A 6,289-nucleotide genomic window follows, 5' to 3' on the forward strand; every position below is an offset into this window, starting at 1 on the left:
TGTGTTACCTCTGTCTGCCCACAGCTGGTGATAATTATGTCTTTACCTGTGTACATGGACAGCTACAGCAATCTGTCACTGCAGCCACATCAGCAGCTGTGTCCTTGACTGTGTCTGTGTCGATACCTAGACCAGATCCAGACCTATGGTCACATTTGTGTTAGTGTCCTGGGGCCGCCGGGATAAATCCTCCCATCTGGGTGGCTAAAAACAACAGAAATATACTTGTTCTTAATTTTGGAGGTCAGAAGGCTCCATCAGGGCCCTCGGGGAGAATTCTTCCTGCTGCTGCCAGTTTCTCGTGGCTCCAGTCTCTCCCTCCAACTTTACATGGCCTTCTCCTTTTCTCTGTATCTTCTGTCTCTCATAATGACACATCATTGAATTTAGAGCCCTATTGAATTTCCAGGGTGACCTCATTTGAGATCCTAAATTACATTTGCAAAGATCTTTTTTCCCAATGAGGTCACACTTGCAGGCTCCAGGAGTTGGGTTAGGATATGGACATACTGAGGGGTGCAGAATTCTACGCACCAAAACGTGTCTGTCCACAGCTGTATCTACTTCTGTGTCCTTATCTCTATATCTGATACATACTTCTGTCCTTGTCTACATCTATGTCATTATCTGTATCTCTGTAATAGGATATAAGTATACAGCCAACAGTGGGAGTTACTTCTGGTCAAAGAATCCTAGCTGATTTTAATTTTTGATTTTATATTTATCCAAATTTAATGATCATGTATTACTTTTGTAACAAAAAATAAGAAATCTATTACTATATTGAAGAATATATTACTGCTCACAAAAATTAGGGGCTATTTTATCACTTCATATTCATTTTGAGACTATCCCCTAATTTTTGTGAGCAGTATAGTTAAACCTTCACTATGTGTAAAACTGACCTCATTATCCTCTCATTCCAAGCCTTCTCCCCTACTGTCCCATCTCAGAGGTGGCTGCCCCATTCTCTGTCACTCAGGGCATGGCCCCAGCCTTGTTCTGATTCCCATAGGTCTCGGTGGCCGCCCTCCCATCTTCCCCAGATTTGCCCCAGGTGTGATTCACCATTCCCGTGCCTGAGGTTTGTTTTCCATATTGAGGGTTGATGGTGCCCGTCTCCTGTTCTAGGCAAATCCATGCCCCCTTGTGTCCTCAGGATAAACCGCTAGCAGAGCCCAGCAGCACAGTCTGACCTCACCTTGCCACAAACCCTTCACCCCAATTAAAACTAAATTTAAGAATTGGGGGCTTCTATATCTCTGTAGATTATCTTATTTCTGGGCTTCAAAAAACTTTGCACTTTATACTCTGTGTGTAAGTATTAAATATGGGGGTATATTAAATGTGGGGAGGAGGTATGTGGAATTCATACAATTAAAAGTGCATCCAAATTGAACATTAAAAATAGTACATGGTAGCTGAAGAAATGAATGAGAGCAAAGAATTAGAGGTAATAGTGGTCCAACACCACTGATCTCAAATACCAGTAAAAATTCAAATAAGTGTTTGGAGACTCAAGAAACCATCCACTCCAACTTGGTCAGACTCCCACTGTGAGCCGGCGCCCACATAGTTCCTTATAAACCCCGTCCTCGCTCGGCTGTGTCTGTGAGAACTGAGGAGGCTGCTGTCAGGGAGGCCGGGCAGTACCGGAGCACGGACTCTGTCACTGTCATCCTTTTTCTGAGGAATGTGCTTATTAAAACATTCTTTCAACCCTGAGAAACTCAGGCCAATATCTTCCTCTGGCTTCAGTCAGCAAATACTTTCTTATATTCTGTACACAAACTTAAAATGAATGGCTTGGGGATCATAAAATGAAATAATTTGATTAGAAGTGTAGCAATGAGAGACCATGAACATCTGGACAAATGGGATCAACAGAAGACTGGTTTTAAATAAATCCCCGTTTACTCCGTTATATCCATTGGTACCAGCTGTCTATGAAAAAAATGTTGCTAAAGAAATGAACATGGTGCACAGAAGATTCACAAACTTTTGTTGAAGTGAACTTACAGCTGTGGCCTAGAGTCAGAACTCTTTATCCGTAGATTCTTACTCAAGCCAACATCTTCCCACGATTTATTGTACTATTTTAAAAATACCTCTTTCATTATAAAATATACTGGACCAGTACAAATGCTCTAGAAAACAGACACTGCTCAGTTGCCTGCCAGGACCACTGCCTTTGCTGTACATGCATGTCACTCCTCCCACCCACAAGGGGCAGTCTACTTCCCCGTCCCCATGACTAGGCAGAATTGTTTTTACCAACTAAATTCAGTGGAAGTGGTGCTGTGTCAATTTTGGACCTAATCTTTACAAGGCCTTGCAGCTTCCATTTTTGCTTTCTTGGCAACCAGCTGCCATTTTGCAAGGAAGCTCAAGTTACATTACAGGATAATGAAAGATCAAGGCCTCATGAAGAACTAACCAGGCGTCCTGGCCACCAGCCCCAGCCCATCACCAACAAAAGAACCATTCGGTGAACCTACAATGTATGGTAATAATCATTGCTCTTTGAAGTCCACCCCTTGAATTTTTTTTTTTAAGGTGAGAAGCGGGGAGATAGGCAGGCTCCCCCATGTGCTCCGACCAGGATCCACCCGGCAACCCCATCTCAGGATGATGCTTGAATCAACTGAACTATTTTTAGTGCCTGAGGCTGATGCACTCAGACTAACCAAGCTATCCTCAGTGCCCGGGCTTATACTCGAACCAATCGAGCCACTGGTTGCAGGAGGGGGAGAGGGAGAGAAGGGGGAACAGGAGGGGGAGAAGCAAATGTGGTCACTTCTCGTGTGCCCTGACTGAAAATCTAACCTAGGACCTCCATATGCTGGACCAACACTGGCCATTGAGCCACTGGCCAAGGTCAGTGCCTTGGGACTCAATAATCCATAGAGTTGACAGGTGGTCATTAAACAGCTGTGTGACTAACACTGTCTGAGGGAACCAAACCTATATTGATCACAACTGTATTCATCCAAGATGGGTGCTCTGTTTGATTGATGAGCTGATGGATGAAAGAATGAACGAGTGAATGAATGAATTAGTGAATGAATGGCAGGAGTGGCCCTGCCAAAGGCTGTCGGATATAGCTGTGGAATCTGGGGGCTGAGGTGTGAGAGCACCTGTGTTCACTTCCTGTCCTGCTATTTCCTGTCTGGCTGTGTGGGCTTGGCAAGACCCCCCAGTACTTCTCCCCATCAAGCCTCATGTTTCTCTGGAAAATGGATGTTAATAGACATTGATGTTAAATATAGCTTTCTCATGTCTCTGGTCTTACAGGTATAAAACAACAACTGGTTAGTTTATCTCTAATTTTTAGGATTCTGAGCATCTAATCATATGTAGATGAGCCTTTAATTGTATCCCCTTTTCAAACCTGCCTGCTGGTATTTTTACCTGTTTTTCTATTGTGCTTGCCTCCTTTTTCTCCGTGATTTGCCATTCTCTTGTGTCTTTGTCTATGGTGAGGCAGAAATTCTTAATTCTGACTATTTCATCCGTGTTTTGCCTAATACATTTATGTTTTTGGAGTTTTGTTCAGGATGTTATTCTTTCTGACTGTGTCCCCAGGCCATCAAGATGGTTCCCTGTGTCCCAGTCTGGTGAACTTTATGTTGTTCTTTTGCATTAATGTCTTCTAGAATCCACCTTTGTTTGCAGTGTAAATTAGGGATTCATTTTTTGTTTTCTACATATTTATTCAGCTCTTTGTGAATCATCTGCTCTTTTCAAACACATCTCTCTTCTGACAGCTACCTGTTTGTATGTTTTGACAAGCACCAGTACAGTGGTTGGCACACTGAGGTACAGTATTTTTACATTTTATGGGGAACCACAGCGACATCTGTCGGACACTGCGGGAACAACCAGCCCTGGGTTCGCAGCTTAGCCAGTTTGGCAGCCCCTTCGATGACGTCATATCTCCTGCAAAGCTGAGTTTTCGTTGGTTGAGGGGATAAAAAGCAACTCCCACTCCAGAATCAGTGCCCGACAAGAAGTGAGGGTGGTGGTGCTCAACCTGATCCCTAGGTTTGAGAAGTACGCCAGGCTCAAACATCCCGTTAGTAAACATGCTTAAGAATAAAATAAAAATACTGTTTTCTTTCAAGTTACATATTTTCCTATATAATTTTTATATATTAATAAAAATATTTCTTCCTAATAGCTATTAAGTTTTTAGAACATAAATACCAGGTCGTTTGGACCTAACTAGATGGTAGATGAAATTGTTGGATATCATGGCGGGGTGCCATAAAAACATGACAGAAAGATTAAGATCCCGCGCACAGAGCCAGCCATGCGGGGCTGTGGGCTCCAGGGAGCAGGGCTTGAGAGCTCTGGGGTCGGAAGACCTGGGTTTGTAATCGGGATGTGCCCCTCAGACTTCATGCAATTTGTTTGCCTGTAAAATGGGAACACTCAGTTATGCAGATGAAGGACAAGTTCATGTAAAACTCTTAAGACAATTCCTAGCATGTCAGTAGCTGGCAGTACGTGCTAGCTTTATGAAAGTAATTAACCAAAATGACATCTTTCTATATACCTATTTCAACCGAAGGGGTTTTTTCCTGCACCTAATATTACCAGGACAGCTTTTCCCACTCTATAAGGGAACTAGATTTTCCCAATAACTGCACAATTGAACCGTTTCTTCCTTTTTCCACAGTCTGCATCTTTCAAGTTTTTTGTAAAATAAGAATTTCAAGACCTCGAAGTTCCCTGGGTTCCCCTGAACCTTTGATGCAGACCTACGAGGGGCTGCCATTTCCTCTTGTTCTCCTCCGACCCCGCCCTTTGCTACTCCCTCCTCCTCTGAGGAAGGCGTTTCATCTATCTCATCCTGGTATTGCAGGCCTCTGTTCTACCCTGGCTGCGGCCTCCTGCAGGATAAATCACATCTCTGCCATCTCCGTGCCTCTGACCCTGGGCAGCCCTCAACCTCCCTTAGCCTCAGTTTTCTCATCTGTATAATGGCAATGATAACAGGCCCCACATCATCTGACTGCTAAGACAATAACAGGTCAGCATCTAAGGCTTTGAAGAACCTGTCCAATAGCACATAAGCAGTGGGATTGGTGCCCGGCTGGAGGCCCCCTTTCATCAAGGCCAGGCCTAGACACAATCATCTCTTGGGGACCGTGGCAAAGCAGAGAAGTCACAGAAGCTGGGACCGGAAGCTTATCTGCAGCTTAGACATGTGACGGGAAAATTAAATACCTCTCCGAGCTTCGCTTTTTTCATCCATCTTGGTTAGGTCTCATCCAGCTGTTGATGTCGAGACTGGGTGTGAGGAGCACTTACCACGGCCTGGCACACAGAGGGCTGAATTACCAGTTGTTGGTTTTACTGTTATTTTTCAATGTCCATGACGGCATCTGCCCTGAATTAAATATTTGTTGGGCCAGTGCGCCCTCTGATGGGCACAGAAAACCACAGCTCGAGGGGGAAAGGAATATGGACCCAAAGTTTAAACTGACAATTATTTCATTCCTCTATTCAACAAACTTCCTTGAGCCCCTTCGTGCTGGGTGGTATTGGGTACCCATTAATGACACAACACTTCTGGACCTGCCCTCCTAGGGTTCACAGTTCAGTGGGGGTGACAGAGTGACAGCCCAGAGGAGACACCTGACCCGGTCCAGGCACTTGAGGCTGGAATGAGACCCAGAGGGAGACAGGCCAGACCTTCCGGACCTCCTGGGACATGGTGACATGCTGGGCTTGTCTTAAGGTCACTGGGGCGCTATAGCAAGTCCTGAGCATAGGAGGGGCAATGTTAGATTCAAAGTCTGATGGGAAGGGGTGGTACTGGGGAGAGAGGCCAGGAAGGAGACTGGCCCAGGCTTCCAACTACACATCCCCACCTAGAGTTCCCCTCTACAGCCCCTCAGCCCAGAGGGTCCAGGTCCCCCAATGCCCACAGCAAGTCCTAGCCCTTGGAACAGGCCCAGATCTGCCAAGGGTGACAAGAAAAAAAATATTTGGCACCAACCTGGGAAGAAAGAATGGGCACATTTATAACAAAGATGACTGGAGGAGAGAGCTGAGTCTGTGTGTGTGTCAGGGCATGACTGTGTGGATGTGAGAGGGTTTCAGCAGTGTATGAGTCTGTGTGTACCTGGATGGGTGGGGTGTGATTGTGTGGTGTGCTGGGTGTCAGTGAGTTAGTGTGCATTCGTGTGATCGTGACATGAGCTGATGTGAGCTACTCCACATTTTAAAATTACCAAACATCCCAGTGTCTCTGAAAGGAGTCACCACCGGGAGTTTACCG

The sequence above is a fragment of the Saccopteryx leptura genome, chromosome 3 (assembly GCF_036850995.1).
Source record: "Saccopteryx leptura isolate mSacLep1 chromosome 3, mSacLep1_pri_phased_curated, whole genome shotgun sequence".
In the NCBI taxonomy this organism is placed as follows: domain Eukaryota; kingdom Metazoa; phylum Chordata; class Mammalia; order Chiroptera; family Emballonuridae; genus Saccopteryx; species Saccopteryx leptura.